At 44.9% G+C, this 15924-nt stretch overlaps 1 protein-coding gene across 4 annotated transcripts in view; it reads right to left on the minus strand.

Annotated features, from left to right (window-relative positions):
• TPST1 (tyrosylprotein sulfotransferase 1) overlaps positions 1 to 3149 on the minus strand; it is a 127806-nt gene extending 124657 nt beyond the window's left edge. For 2 of the 4 annotated variants that reach the window (XM_090276924.1, XM_090276927.1), the window contains exon 1: positions 2933 to 3148. The gene's annotated coding sequence lies outside the window, so the exon portion shown is untranslated. Of the gene's footprint in view, positions 1 to 2932 lie in introns of all 4 variants that reach the window. The other 2 variants (XM_090276926.1, XM_090276925.1) reach the window with 2 other exon arrangements.
• Between the last annotated feature and the right edge of the window lie 12775 nt (positions 3150 to 15924).

A 15924-nucleotide genomic window follows, 5' to 3' on the forward strand; every position in this document is an offset into this window, starting at 1 on the left:
CAAGAAATTCCTACTCTTGAGAAAAAAAGGACCCATGAGAAATAATTTAGATAAAACATGATAATAGATACATGTACTTTAATAAGGTACATATACAAAGTACCAGGAAAGTAAGCAACAAACCATGCCAACAAAAGTGACACTCATCCTGATTTTTAAAGGATGAGTTAAATATTATAATTCCTTAGGGTTCTATCATACCCTCTTCAAGCTCTCAGCTCAGTTCTCAGCACTAGCTGCATATTACCAATCATATGCGAAGCACTTTTTAAATGACAAGGCGTGGGGGGGGGGTTGAGTGGAGGTGAAAGAGCATACAAGGGGGATAAATAGTATGGACAAAATTTTTTAAATTAGAGCTTAACTTTTAAAAATAAATAAATAAATGACAAGATCTGGACCCACATCAGACCAAATGAGTCACAATTTCTAAACCTCGCATGTGCCTGACTGGGCACTGAACTGGCAACCCAAGCATGTGGTCTGACCAGGATCAAACTAGCGACCTTTCACTTTGCGGAACAATGGTCAACCAACTGGGCTACATAGGTCAGAGCTCCTCTTTACTCCTTAAAAGATCCCAAGGTGATTTTAAAGTAGTGCCTGGGTTAAAAATGGCTGACTCTTACTATTTAGGAGAAATATAGCTCAGGCCTGAACCAATCTTCTGGCAATGAGGAAATAAAAGATTTAAGGTAGGAACAATAGGATCCACCATAGACTTAATGTCAGAATAGAAGAGGATGCTAAGCTTTCTAGAGTAAAGACCTTAAAATAAGAAGAGTGTTTGTTTATGTGCTTGAGGGAAGGGAAAGAAAAAGATAACCAAGTTTAAAGTACCAAATATCCAAGTATATTTATCTAATAGACAGATGAAAATAAGAAACACCTTAAGTCCAAGGAAAATGGATATACATCTTTGAAAACCATAAATATACAGGTGCTATTTGTTGCCATGAAAGGAAGTGCAACCAGATAAAGAAATTATAGAGAACAGAAGAAAGAACCAAAAATGAAACTCTAAAGAGTACTACATTAATCTGAGGGGGGAAAATGCAAGCATCAAGGGAAGGCTTTTGTTTTTGATTTGGATGTTAGAAGCCTGAGTACGTGTGCAGGCTGAGAGAAAAAAAAAAAGAGAGAGAAGATAGAAGGAGATCAGAGATATTAGCCTTAGATAGGAGGACTTACTCTGATAAAAGAAAAGATCAGAAATCAGATAGGTACAGGCACACAGAAAAATGACAGACCCTTAAAAGTTCAGGGCTCATGCCTACCTATTTCTTCTGTGAAGTAGGAGACAAAATAAACAATGAAAACAAGTCAAGAGTAGGACAAAGAGTTAGAGGAGAATGCTAGAAATCTATAAATAGCCATTTAGGTTTTTAGTACATAAGAGGAACCTAGGGGGTAAGTCAAAGCATGTCCAGGCAATTGAGTCAAGTTGGAATCCAGATTAGAATCGCACCAGCAGCTCAGTCTGTTCTGGAGATCCCAGGAGCAGGAAAAAAAGCCAACTGATTCATCCAAGCTTGGAGACTGTCACCGCAAATGTGGCAAGAATGGCTTGAGGCCAGTAACATTGCTTTTATAATTTTAAAAAGTCAAATTTATTTTACTCTTTGGGAAGTGGACTGCAGCTATTTCCTCTGATAGACAAGAGTATATTCTAAAGGCTTGGGGGTGGGGGGTGGGCATTACTCTTTCACTCTCAGACAACTTGTCAGAACTGTCACTCCTAAGCAGTTTTGATCCCTTCAGCAGCTGATTCCAAGAAATCTAAACCTGATTCCTCCAAACTCTTAAAGGATGAAAATTTATTGCAGGACTGGACTATCCAGCTGGGACAAACACATTAAATAAACAGTTCTTGCATACAATGCTATTTCAACTACTGAGGTAGGGACTCTTCCCTAAAAATGATAGGGATGGGAAGGAGGGGAATAAAAGAGTAATTATATTGCTCACTAAAAATCGCTAACAAAGCCAATTAATTTAAAATAGCATAAAACAATACATAACACAAAGGTTTATTCAATTCTTCTGAATATATTCAGTGAGTAAATAACCGACGATTTAATTTCCTTATCACAGTTGGGAGTTCACAAATTCATCCTGCCATCACCCTGGACCTCAGACCTCTTGCTACCACCACCTGGAGAGTAAGTGCAAAGGCCTAAAAGGAGGTCTAAATGTACCAGACTCCAGGCAAGGCACTTCATGTGTTATGGCTACAGCTCACTTAAAGACAAATTAAGATGGCAAAACTGTAGGTCTGGCATACGGGAGAGAATTCAAGTGTCTGAAGGCTTTACGTGTAAAGGAAGAAGTGTTAGCTACAATGGTTGATGAAAAGTGAGGGGAGAAGAGGTGAGTTTGGAAAGGAAGGCATCTGGGAGCAAACTGGCAAGACCCAGGACACGGGGCGGGGTGGGGTGGGGTGGGGGGAGCGTGAAATGTACAGTACATGGTACAAGGGGCAGGGATGGAGGTGAGCCTGCAGAAGCGAAGCCCCAGGTAGAGGTAAGGGCAAAAGTCTGATCTCCATGGGATAAGGTCTTATGCCCACAAGAAGCCCCGAAGGACTGAGGGGGCTGGGACGCAGTGTTAGCGCCGCGAAAGAGGAGGGGAGAGTCGGGGAGGGGGCGGGAGGCCAACTCCGGCGGGGGCGAGTTGGGCAAACCGCAAAGCCTGAGACCCGGAAACGCTGGCGCTGGGGGAAACGGGATGCGTGCAGGGGTCGGCCTGGCCACAGCGTGGGGTGCCGCGGTTATGGGGCGGGGCTGGACAACTGCCCGGGAGCAAACCAGTAGATGTGCGGGCAAGTCGATGTGGGCCCAGGGATGCCAGGACGGAGCCAGCCGGGATTCAGAGCCAGGTGGGCGGCGGCTGGCGGGCAGCGGGGCCGCAGCGAGCGCGGTGTCCCCCTTACCTGGGATGAGTGAGGAGCCGCCTCGCCGCCTCCCCAGCATCCTGGGCTCAGCCGCTTCTCCCAGCACCCTAGGTAGGGGCCATTCTGCCCACCCCGGGAGCCCTCCCTCACGGCCAGGCGCCAGCAGCCGCCAGCCCAACCCGGCCCGCGGAGCAGCGCCGATGCAACATGCGCCCGCGGCCGCCTCAACAGCGACTCCCGCTGTTGCCGCTTCAGTGCCTGCCACCAACCTCCGGGGCGGGCACGGGATCACACGCCTGCAGGGATTGGTTGCCTGGCTGCAGACCCCGGCGATGTGTCGGCCTCGCTGATTCGTGGGTGCCGCAGGCTCCCCACCGAGGGAGGCGGGGCTCCGAATTGCGCCCAGTCCCGCAGGCGCTGAGGGGCGGGGGTGGGTCTGATGTTGCGGTGGGCGGCAGGGGTCTACCTCGCATCTCAGCGAGTGTGAGCTCCTCGCAGAGATTCCCCTGGATACCACCTGCCTGGGCGGGTTGTTGCCCAAGCAACGATGCACGTGGCCTGGAGGGAGGGGAGCCGCGTGGAGGAGGCTGTCTAGGCGAAGGTGGCTAGCCGAGGGGAACCCCAGCCCTTCCTGTGCATGGCCTTCACCAGTGAAACCCTGGAATAGGGCAAGAAAACGAGCTTTTTCAGGAAGCCCCCTCTTTCCCCATTGCTTCAAATACCATCCCAGTGAGCTCTTCCAGCAGAGGAGCTTTTATCTCACTGGACATACTCAAATACAAATAGATTCCAGCAATATCCCATGCCGCTCAAAAATGTATATGCATACATTCTGCTCCCACTACAGAGAAGGGGAACTGATCCCCGAAAAAAAGAACTGAAAACTAGGAAAGGAGAAAAGGGAAGAGAGGAAGGGAGACGTAGGGGGGGGGGATGGGGGTTTGGAATTTCACAACTGAAAATTAACTTCACGTTTATAATTCCTTCTGTGAAAATGAATAAAGGAAACCTCATCTAAAATGACATCTGGAGACCCTGAAGAGGTAGTGCTCAGGCACTGATCACTCGCTGCTCTTTGTAGACTCCCAGAGGAAGAACGGTTCTCACAAGGAAGAAGGTGACTTTACTACTCCAGCAAAAGGAAGATTTTCTGATCCAGCAACAACCCAGCCATTTAGTAGCCATCACGACCCCGAACTCTGGCTCTCCTCCAATGGACTTTGCGTCACAGCATCCTTTCCCAACTTCCTTTTCTTTATAAGGTTCTTCTCCTTTGTTCTCTTGCCTACGGTTTGCCATAGCTTGCATGTCCTGGATTGCAATTCATCTACTGTTCCTGAATAAACCTATTTTGCTTGTAAAAGAACATTTTTATTTTTAAGGTTGACACTTCCTGCAGGCATAGCCACACCAGGTTCTGTCAAAGCAATTCGCTCAACTCTATGGACATAGACTGAAGAAAGCATGCACTTAGGAATCTAACAGTGGTGTTCAAACTTGATGTCTGCCATTCTGTAAATTCTGCTGCCTACAGAATGAGATCTATACAATATGTACCTTAGAGAGTTACTGTAAAAATCAAATGCAGTCCATACAAAAACTTTCACACAAATGTTCATAGCAGCATTATTCATAATAGCCAATAAAATGGAAACAAACCAGATGTCCATCAACTAATTAATGTATAAACAAAATGTCATACCCATATAAAGAAATATTATTCATTCATGAAAAGGAATAACATTCTGATACATGCTATGACCTGGATGAATCTTGAAAATATTATGCTAAGTGAAATAAGCTAGTCACAAAAGACCACATATTGCATGAGTCCATTTATGTGAAATGTCCAGAATAGGCAAATCCATACAGACAGAAAGTAAATTAGGGGATGCCTTAGAGTGAGGTGATAAGGGGGAAAATGGGAAGTGACTGCTAACGGGAACAGGGTTTCCTTTGGCATAATGAAAATGTTCTAAAACTGATTGTGGTGAAGGTTACACAATTGTATGAATATACTAAAAACCACTGGATTACGTACTTTAGGTGAATTTTATAGTATGTGAATTATATCGCAATAAAACTGTTCTTTTTTTAATTAAAGATCAGATGAGACGATAACCCTCTGAAAGTCCCTGCCTGTGGTGCCTTTCTAAGAACAGGGTTCAGTATATCTAATTTTGTCTTTTTCTTTATTCAACTGGCAAAATATCGTAAGCAATCTGATCTGAGGAAATTTAAAGAAATACCATGATATTTTTCTTTGGAACACCTAAATCAAATGAAGATGATTTGACACAAGTTGCTTTGGGGATTACAAATTCCTCAAAAGAAAATGAGCAAGGTGAGCAGGCAGGGAACAAGGGAAAGGAAAGGAAGGAAATAGCACTCTACAAGGTAATTATGGCTGGATCCAAAGTCATTCAACCAGCTTTTATCATTAAGAGCTATGTCCCATTCCACCTCCTGCATTCCAGACCCCTTCAAAGAAAAGAGCTCACCATGACCTGAGTAAGCTGAAGCCACTGTCAGCACCAGTGGGTATTAATCTGATAAATACAGCCCCTGCCAGCCTCTCTCCACAGACCAGAAATGCAGCTCTCTGAGATGACCTCTGCACTGCTCAGAAAATATGTCTCCCACCTATACGACCTCCAAAGAGAACTAAATAGCCAGGCATGGTGGGGGGAGGCTAGGACAGTACCTCATGTATTAACCTGAGAACAAGTTCCAGACAAGAGCAATAACAGCGGACACAAATCCCTTCAGTAAAATCCAGCAGAGGGGTTGGTTCCCTGCCTGTCACATGGCAGGATGCCTGTCTCCCTGAGCAAGACATCTCCCAGTGGCCCCAGGGCCATATTGTGGCAAACAGCCAGAAGTTTGATCTGAAGCAAAGCCCAGGGTCACTTGGGAACAAGCTTTTTCTGCTTTCTAAATCTACCCCCAACCCATACGGTATATGTACTGAGGGGAGCAGAGTTTTGCCACAACAAAATATATCTTTTATAGGATGCTGATTCTTTCTTTTTTTTTTTTTTTTTTTTTTGAGAGTACATTTATTAAAGCTGAGAACAGTGAAACAAGAAAGGGCTTAGGATAGAAGAAACAACAGGAGGGACTCTAGGCGGGCTGCTTTGGCTCTCTAGAAATGTTATGGGAAAGAAGTGAGCCATAGCAGGGCTGCTGTCAGCTCACTGGAGAGTCAGAGAAAAGGGGTCCTTGGGGACAGGTGCAGGGGGTTAGCCCAGGATGAGCTGCCATTCCGCGTTGCTCTTCTGGTTGCAAGTGTCCTGGGGTCCCTTAGAGTTTAAGAGATGCAGGCCTGTGGGGGAAGGAGAGGAGAAAAGGAAAGGTGCAAGCATGCTCCCAGGAGGACAGCATGCCTGGGTTATTTATTATTTTAAGCTGGTTATTTTTAAGAACCAAAGACTCAGGAAGAAACTTTGATCTTCCTGCTAAATGCCTAAAATAATTTAGATGGGCCCAGGAAAAGAGCTATCATCATACATAACTATAGTTTAATATGAACTAGTGTGGCCATGGCCAGGTAACTCAGTTGGTTGCACTGTTGGCCCGTACACCAGAAGGTTAGAGGTTTGATCCCCAGTCAGAGCAGATACCTAGGTTGTGGGTTTGATCCCTGGTCAGGACATATACCGGAGACAGCTGATCAATGTTTCTCACATCAATGTTTCTCTCTCCCTTTCCATCTTTCTCCCTCATTCCTCTCTCTCTAAAATCAATAAACATATCTTTGAGTGAAGATTTTATATATTTTATACACACACACACACACACACACACACACACACACATAATAGACAGGGACCTTTAATTGAAGTCCTCTTTGTGTGCCACTGTTAAAGATGGCATAACAAATATTTGTTCACCAAACATTTGAATTGCCTTCTTCCTATTTGAATTCCCAAACCACAACACTTCCCCCAAACCTTAACTCAAGATGGCAAATAAGCCTCAACTACCCAATTTGTCCTCAGGCCCCATGTTCTTAAGTAACCCTCCTATATACATACATAATTAAATTTGGTTATTTTTTCCTGTTAATCTGACTCAAGATAATTTGATTAGTAAACCAACCAAAAGAACTAAGAGGGAAAATTTCCCCTCCCTCACTGAACTAATAAGAAAAAAGACTCCAAAATATACTCTTAAGTGAAAAGGAAATTTAAACACAGTGTATATAATATGCCCATTGTATTTTTCAGTACACACCTGCAATTGTGATTTTCAGAGACAATCTCCAGAAGGATGCCCAGTAAACAGTCAACAGTGGTTGTGTCTGGGAGGAAAACTGAGGGACTCAGGCACAAGAGTGAGAAAGACTAATTTTTCACAGTATCCTCTGAAATTTTGTGCAGTGTGCTTGGATTATCTATTCAAAATGAATACATCTGTAATTTTTTAAGTAAATGACTTTCTCCTGTAAAACTCACTGTTTAAGCCTATATGAACATGTAGTTCACATGACATTTGTATTTCTCTGTGTAATATAATGTCTCATATTGAGTACTGTACACATATTCTGAACACGCTATATCTCTTTTCCCTCCCAAGATTTACCTTTTCCAGGCAGTAGAGGTCTGATTTAGATAACCTCCCCCAAGGGTATAAACAGTTTTGCCCCCTGACCAATAGGCCATTCTAAAGGCTCAGAGCTTTTTCTTCCAAACAGCCCAGGCAGCTCCAGGAGGCTGGAGAGGAAGTGGACAAGTACTGACACCCTAGTGAGAGCCAGGAAGCCGCTGCCCTCTAGGCCAACCTTTGTACCCCTGCTGCCTGGGGGATTCACCTCCCAGGAAGAAGTCCCTGCCAAGGGTAAATGAAGACCCCTCACTACAATAATTTTACCTCCTGGAAGGAAAGTCTCTGTGCAACACACCTAAGAATGTTCAGGCTTTGAGGAGAACTAAAGAGGAAGCACAACTTCCCTGCACTTTTATTTTGAGGGGTTGTTGGCTGCAATTTGGTTTTTGGAAGGACAGAAGTGCAGCAGATCTCCCTCTGTGGCATTTCCATTCTCAGATCTGGCTTGGAGAGAGGATGGTGCGGAGGTGGAAGGGACAGGGAAGCCCTCAGACCTAGAAAGTTGGGAAAGAGAACCATGCCAGATCCTACTTTTTTATTCTCTGTCTTGGCCCAAGGGAGTTAGAAATGAGGGTTAGAAACAAGGGGTTTGGACACAGAAAAAGGAGAGGACAGGCTACCTTTGAAATGCAAGTACAGGAACAGAGATCTTTCAGAGAGCATGGGCATGCATGTGAGAGGAAGTGGAGAAGTGGGACAAAGGAAGTTCTTAAGGGAAGGGCAGGAATGACAAAAGATGGTTTACCTGCCCGTGCCTCCATCCTGTCCCCTGCAGGGCCAGCAGTAATGGAATGAACAGATGGGTGAATGAATGGATAGGTGATTAGCAAAAGCTGCGGCTATCAATAAAGGCCACCAGAGTGAAGCAGAGAGGGACACAGGGGAAAGAATAATAACAGGGTGCTTAGGGTCCTGCCTGGAAGAGCAGAGAGACAGACTCCAGGTGAGGGCTCCAGGGCTAAAGATCCTTGATGGGGAACTGAAGTTAAGCTTTTGTTTGACTTAAAGTGACCCAAAAGCCCTGGCTGACTTGGGACAAGTTAAACACTTACCTGAAAACAGCATCAAAGAGCCAGTGAGCTGCAGGAGACATCTCACAATTCTCTTGAAGCTTGTGGGATGGAGGGATTTGAGACTAAAAGAAAATGCTGATACAATTTAAAGAAAAGTGGGGGGGCAGGGTACATGCCTCCTTACTTTCCCCTCCCCGAGATCCAGGAAAACTGGCTAGGTCAGTCCCCTCAGCCACATCATAATTTTAAAATGAGAATCCAGCCGAGCTTATGAGCAGGCATTTTCCAAATGGTTATGGAATTCCTGCACCTTCCAAAAATACCTCTTCATCCAACTCCTGCCAGGGAGAGAGGGCCACATGCCCAGGCTGTGACCAACCAGCTGGGGTTCCTGAGCCCAGGAGCTGCACTCACATGCTCTGCAGACCCCAGATACAGGAAGTGCCCCATTGCTCAGTGGGTAAACACAGCCAGCCAGCTACTGGTGCTGAGCCGAATGCTGGGAGCAAAGCATCCTCTGGTTCCACTTATGACAAAAGAGATTATATGACTGCCAAGAGTGGTTTCCAAGCCTAGCTATGCTTATAAATCACCTGTGCAGCTTTGTAAAATAGACACCAGGCTTCTCACCCGCTTTATGAACAGAAACTTGGTAGGACAAGGATGGGACTAGTGACTGGGAGGTGGCAGGAGAGGGACTTCAGGGAGACTAGTGGGTGATATGCTGTTTCCTGACCTGGAAATTACCCGGTTTGTTCGCTTTGTGAAAATTCATCACACTGTTCACACATGTGCACTTTTCTGTTTTTGTTATAAATTCTGCTCCCCCACACTGTTTGAGAACCACTGAGTCAGAGGTCCAGGATGGGAGCTTCGGGCCACACTAGAGACTCTGGGTGCTTCTGAGTATGGGCTGGAGTTGCTGCAGGCAGCTGCCTCCAAGTGTCTGACCTACGTGGGGGAAAAGCTCCAGGAAAGGGAAGGACTGGGGACAGAAGTACCCCAGTGAGCCCATCTCTGCCCACAGATGCTGACCAGTGCAGACCAGGAACAGGGGCCAAGCCTAGTGATCTGTCCTGTATCCCACAGGACAGAGCTTATTCGGGTTCCCTGTTACCTGATTCAAAACAGCAATTTTCTCCAGTGGCTTGGTTTCCCTCCCTGGTTAAAGAGACTGCAGGGGCTACCAGATTTGAGTTGCTCTTCCTGATCTCTTTCCCAGGGCAAGCAGCTTCTATGAAGGATTTACTGCTCCTAGCAGGATCTGGGTGACTCCATCACATGAGATCTACCAATGTCCTGAACCAGGCACTGTTCTAGGCACTAAGGACACAGCACTGAACAAGTCAGTCCCTGCTGCACTGATGGCTTTATATTATAATGTAGAACCTGGCATTTAATTGCAACTGACCGGGACCAGAATTCCCACCTCATAAGGTGGCATAAGGATTCTTTTGAGCTGGAGGTAGTTAAGAAACAGGAAACACAGGAGGGGTTCTTTGTCCTTCTTCTGCCTGAAGGAAAGCATAAATTTCTCTTTTGTAAAAGAAGTTTCCATCTGTAAAGAGCTAGACTCAGAGAAAGGAATGAAAATTGGTGAAAGAACTGTCAATAACTTAGATATGCAGATGACACCATTTTTTAAAACTTTATTTTCATTGTGGACACTATCACAGATGTTCCCACCCTCCCCCCTTTACCAACCTCCACCCAGCCCCCACCCCCACTTCCATTGGGACATCACCACACAGTCGTCTGTGTCTATATGCCAAGCATATATGTTCCTCTTACTGGCACTGTGGCTATGATTTGAAGCAACTTTTATTGAAAGTGGAAGAAGAAAGTGCCAAAGCAGGACTACATTTGAACACCAAGACAAAAACCAGGACTACAAAAGAAACACACGACTTTAACATAGACAATGCAGACATTACAATTGTTAAAAATTTTCCTTACCTTGGTTCAGTCATCAATTCAGATGGAGATTTCAGCCAAGAAATCAAGAGAAGGCTGAGACTCAGAAGAATTAGAAAAGATCACAAGAGCAAAGACATATCATTAGATACCAAGGCTAAAATAATCCACACCCTCATGTTCCCAGTTACTATGTACACATGCAAAAGTTGGACAGTGAAGAGAGCTTGAGCCAGGATAGTGAGGAGCTAGGAAAATTCCTTGGCAGGTGGAATAGGGAAACTGACATAAATAGCTGAACACAATGGCCAAGCAATTTATAGCCAGATACAGAAGGTCACCTCCCCAGAGATACCATCTAGGCCTGGGTTGAGTTTCAGCTTCAGGCCCAGAAAAGCAACAAAACCAAATGGACTGTGCCAAGACCAGCTGCAACGACTAATGGCCCCCTGCCCTGGCACTGACCAATAAGTGGAGACTATGACTCAGCAAGAGCTCACCTGGAGAATGACTATTCTACTGAAACCCTCCGGACATCACCACACAGTCGTCTGTGTCTATATGCCAAACATATAGACCTCCCCTAAGGTTCCCGCCTGCAGGAGCGACAAAGGACCCAGTATGTATGCTGTCCCTTTGGGGAGCAGCCTGCACCACTCCCTTTACCCTCTTCTTCCCCCACTTCTTGCCCCACAGGCATGCACCTCCTGAACACTAAGGGACCCTGAGACTTGCAGTCAGAGGAGCAATGGGCAGAACCAGCTTGTTCCACACTAATCCCCTGAACCTGTCCCAAGGCCCCCTTTTCTATGACTTCCCAGTGAACTAAGGCAGCCCAGCCTGGGCTCTCCTGTCCCTTCTTCTGTGCTAGGCCCTTTCTTGTTTCACTGTCTTCAGATTCAATAAATGTATCCTCATAGTCACCTGAACTCGTATTGTGAAATCTTTCATACACCACTGGTTGGCCCTAGGCAGACCCACTCAGGGCCAGATCCCTTGTTAGGTAACAAGCTAATAAAAAAACAATCGGAGACTTACAGCCAAGATGGAGATGTAGACAGACATGCTGCAGTATCCTCCACAACTAAGAAGGAATACAGCTAACTCAAAACTAGAAAAAACCAGAAGTTCAGAAAATCAAACTGCATGGAAGTCCAACAAAAAAAGATATAAAGAAGAAATACTCATCCAGACAGGTAGGAGGGGCAGAGAGGATGTAGTGTGGTGGCGGCAGCAGCTGCGGCAGCGGCAGACCAGCAGAAAGCACAGTCACACATATTAAAAAGTTGGGAGGGACACCTGGGGAGCGTTCCCAGCTCCTCACTGGACCTCGTAGCTCACGGTCTCAGCACTGGGGAAAATCAAGCCTCATTGCTTCTGACTGTGCAGACTAGTGGGGGTTGGGGTGGAGGCAGAAACTGCCAGTCTCTCAGCAGAGTCCGCTTGTTTAAAGGGCCCCCACGGTCCTAGAATGTCCACAGACCCACCCACTCTGGGAAACGATGGTCAGGGCAGCAGCTAGAGAGGTGCCAGTCCCATTCAGAAGTGGGAGAAGTGCCTAGAAAAGGGGCAAGTGCTGAGCAAGTAGCATTGTTCCGTCTTGGACCCCTCCCCCACACACAGTGCCACAATGTGGTGAAACGGGTCGCCCTGTACTCATGAATCCCTAAGGCTCTGCTCCTTACAACATAACAGGAGCAACAGCTCTATCTGGGATGCAGAGGCAAACACACACAGGAGCCCATCAGAATGACGAGACAGAGAAGTATGGCCCAAAAGGGGAAATGGATTGAGGTTCCAGTAGGAGAACTAAGCGACGAGGAGATAGCCAACCTAACAGATGAGGACATAGCCAACCTAACAGATGCAGAATTCAAAACTCTGGTGATAAAGATGCTCACAGGCTTGACAGATATGCTTGAGTATGGCAAACGCGTAAGAGACGAAATGAAGGCTATGCTAAGTGAAACAAAGGAAACTCCACACAAAACCAATGGTGAAGGGAAGGAAACTGGGGTTCAAATCAATGATTTGAAACAAAAGGAAGAAAAAGACAGTCAACCAGTGCAGAATGAAGAAGCAAGGGTGGAAAAAAATGAGGAAAACTTCCCAAATTTTGTGAAAGAGATGGACATACAGGTCCGGGAAGCACGGAGCGTCCTGGGCGAGCTGGACCCAGAGGGGACCACACCAGGATGCATCATAATTGAGATGCCAAAGGTGAAAGATAAAGAGAGAATCCTAAAAGCAGCAAGAGAGAGGCGGAGAGTTGCCTACTGCAGGGTACTTATAGAACTATCAATTGATTTCTCAGGGGACACTTTGCAGGCAGGAAGGGACTGGCAAGCAGTATTCAATGTGATGAAAGGCAACCTGCAACCAGGATTCCTCTATCCAGCAAAGCTATCATTTAGAATGGAAGGGCAGATGAAGTGCTTCCCAGACAAGGTAAAGCTAAAGGAGTTCATCGTCACCAAGCCCTTATTATATGAAATGTCAAAAGGACTTACTTAAGAAAAAGAAGATGAAAATTATGAACACTAAAATGACAACAAACTCACAATTATCAACAACTGAACCTAAAAAATAAAAACAAAATTCAACTAAGCAAGCCAGAAAAGGAACAGAATCATAGGTATGGGGATCATTTGCAGGGTTATCAGCTGGGAGGGGAGAAGGGGAGAAATGAGGATATGGGATTAAGAAGCATAATTGGTTGGTACAAAATAGATAGGGGGAAGTTAAGAATAATATAGGAAAAGGTGAAGCCAAAGAACTTATATGCATTACCCATGGGCATGAACTAAGTGGGGTGGGATTGCTGGAAGAAGTGGGGTACTGGGCAGAGGGGAGCAAAGGGGGAAAAAAATTGGAACTACTGTAACAACATAATCAATAAAATATACTTTTAAAAAAAGGAAAGAAAACAATAGATTCATTTGCAATACTGTATTGGAAGAGAGCGCTAAGGATACCTGGGACCAGCAGAAAGACTAACAAGTAGGTTGTAGGGAAAATTAAGACTGAAACACCACTGTAGGCAAAAATGACAAAACTGATGTTATCTTTCTTAAGGCCCACCATAAGAAGGTAGGGTTCTTTGGAAAGGACAATAATGCTGGGAAAAATAGAGGGCAAAAAGAAAAGAGGAAGACCAAATATGAGATGGGCTGACTCCACAAAAGAAGTCATAGACGTTGGTGTACAGGAGCTGAGCAGGGTTGTTGAGGGCAGGACACTGTGGACATCATTCATAGAATTACCAGGTGTCAGCTCAGTGGCAGGTAGCACAAAGGTGCACCACCTCACCAGGAAGAAAACAATTTGAAGCTAACTCTTACCAGCTATCACCACTTGAATCTGAATAACAAACTGGATGAAAAAAGGGGCCACATCCTAAACCTGACCAGCTCAGGGGAAGGTTGCATGGTGGACCTTACAAACTCAGACACCAAAAGTATCCACATAGGATGGTCTGAAATTAAAACTTACTAAGAGCAAGTCCTGGCAGGTAGTCATGTCCCAGGCTGGTATCTTCCTTGACAAATGTCAATGTTTCCCTTAATTGAGCCTGTCTATGGTGCCTTTGCATCTATGATCACATGCCTTCAGAAGAGGAGACCACGCACTCCTCATTGTTATCTTGTTCTCCCGCATACCATCTCTCTGTGCTGTAAATGTCCACTGTTAACTATTCTATACCGACCTATGTAAAAGAAGTATGTTTCTATCTGGTTTACTTTTTATCCAATCTCAGAGGTTTCCCCACTTTGCTTTCTCCCACCTCCCTAATCTACCTCCAGTGGATTTCACGTAACCCCCTTACATCTTCTTTGATTCTAATGTATAAAATAAGTGGTAAAATTGCCAATTTTCTGGAGCATTTTCTCAGTCTGTTGAGACTTTGCTTTCTGGAAATTTTCCTTAGCTTGGCTCAAATAAACTCATAAAAATTCTCTACAGGTTAGGACATTTCTTACATAGACAAAACCTTGCTAAATAACCTTTATCTTCCATTAGTTTCTGTAACACAGGAGGTCAAGCTTAGGGATCTCTACTTCCCATTCGGATAAGCCAAAAAAAAAAAAAAAAAACCATAAGGAGGACCTGGTGGAGCAGACATAGCCTTTATTACTCACATTACAGGGTGCACCAAAGGGGGCAGGTCTGCAAAGCAAGGCCCTCCAGTCCAAGACCCATTATTAGGGGTCCCAGACGAAGGCAGAGTGGGTCCAAGTTGCACAAGCTTTCATGTGGCCTTAAGCTATGTTACATCAATGTGTACATGGAAAAAGAAAAGGTCAAGAAGCAGCCATAGGGCAAGAAACCTCCACCCCCATGTGAGATAGGGAGGGAGTTACAATCCATTTCCTCAGGATAATACCCATTCTTTCTGGCCAGGGGCCCTCTGGCCAGCCCTCATCAGGGGTGGTAGGAGAGCCATGATCAGCATTAACCCTACAGTTTACCACATAATTTTTATCTACTGCACCTTACAGTCCCTAGAAACGCCAAACCTTCCCCTCCTTTTCCACTATTAAGTTAGGAATACAAACCTTTAACTCTAACCACTTAAGGAGCCAGGTAACTCCTTTGTTGGTTCCTTCCTGTGTGTCTGGGCCATTAACCCTTTCTCTGTAAATCTGTTGTTTGTGAGTTTCTCAGGCCTGGCCACTGAATCTGAGGGTGGAAGACAGGTGTTACCTTTCCTACATGTACCTAAGAAAAGCACTCAGGTAATGAAGACTTGCTCACTACACAGTGGGCCCAGGTTTCCACATCTATTCCTTTCGGCTTTCCACCTGCCTTGACCTCAAACTGGCTCTGCCAACTTTCATATCACACTGCAAATGTCAACTGCACTCAGAAGGGTCTCATCTCTGTGACTTTTATGACCTGTGCCCCAATTTACACCTTTCTTAAGGCACTTCTCCCATATCGCTTTGCATTCTTGTTCTTTGTGTATTCACCTGTTTCTCCTCCCTCACCCCTAGCAGACAGTAAGCTGCTTGGGTGGGGAAGGGCATTTTACTCCCTGCACATTCCTTGCAGGACCCAAAACTATTCTGGGTCTGTAAGGGGTTGTCAAATATTGGTTCAGATGGACTGATTCAAGAGATGTAGGCACTTTGTTCTACACCTCTATAATGCATAGGAAAAAATCCCTATGGTGTTTTTTGTTTTACTTTATTTTGAAAATTTTTTAACATAGAAAAAATTGGCGAGAATAGTACAATTAACTCCAATATATGTACCTTTCACCAAATGTCCAACTATTAATTCAACAATTAATAACATTTGCTTAATCTCTCTATAGATAGATAGATCATTATTGTGACTGAACCCTTTGAGAATAAATTACAGACATTGTGTCTCCTGTTCCTTTACTCCTAAATATTTCATTGGTATCTCCTAAAAACAAGGGCACCTAGTTTGTTTGTCTTTTTAAAGAAAACATGTTTATTGATTTTAGAGAGAGAGAGATAGAAAGAGAAA

This window comes from Furipterus horrens, unplaced genomic scaffold (genome assembly GCF_987537825.1).
Source record: "Furipterus horrens unplaced genomic scaffold, mFurHor1.1.pri manual_scaffold_5, whole genome shotgun sequence".
Taxonomy (NCBI): domain Eukaryota; kingdom Metazoa; phylum Chordata; class Mammalia; order Chiroptera; family Furipteridae; genus Furipterus; species Furipterus horrens.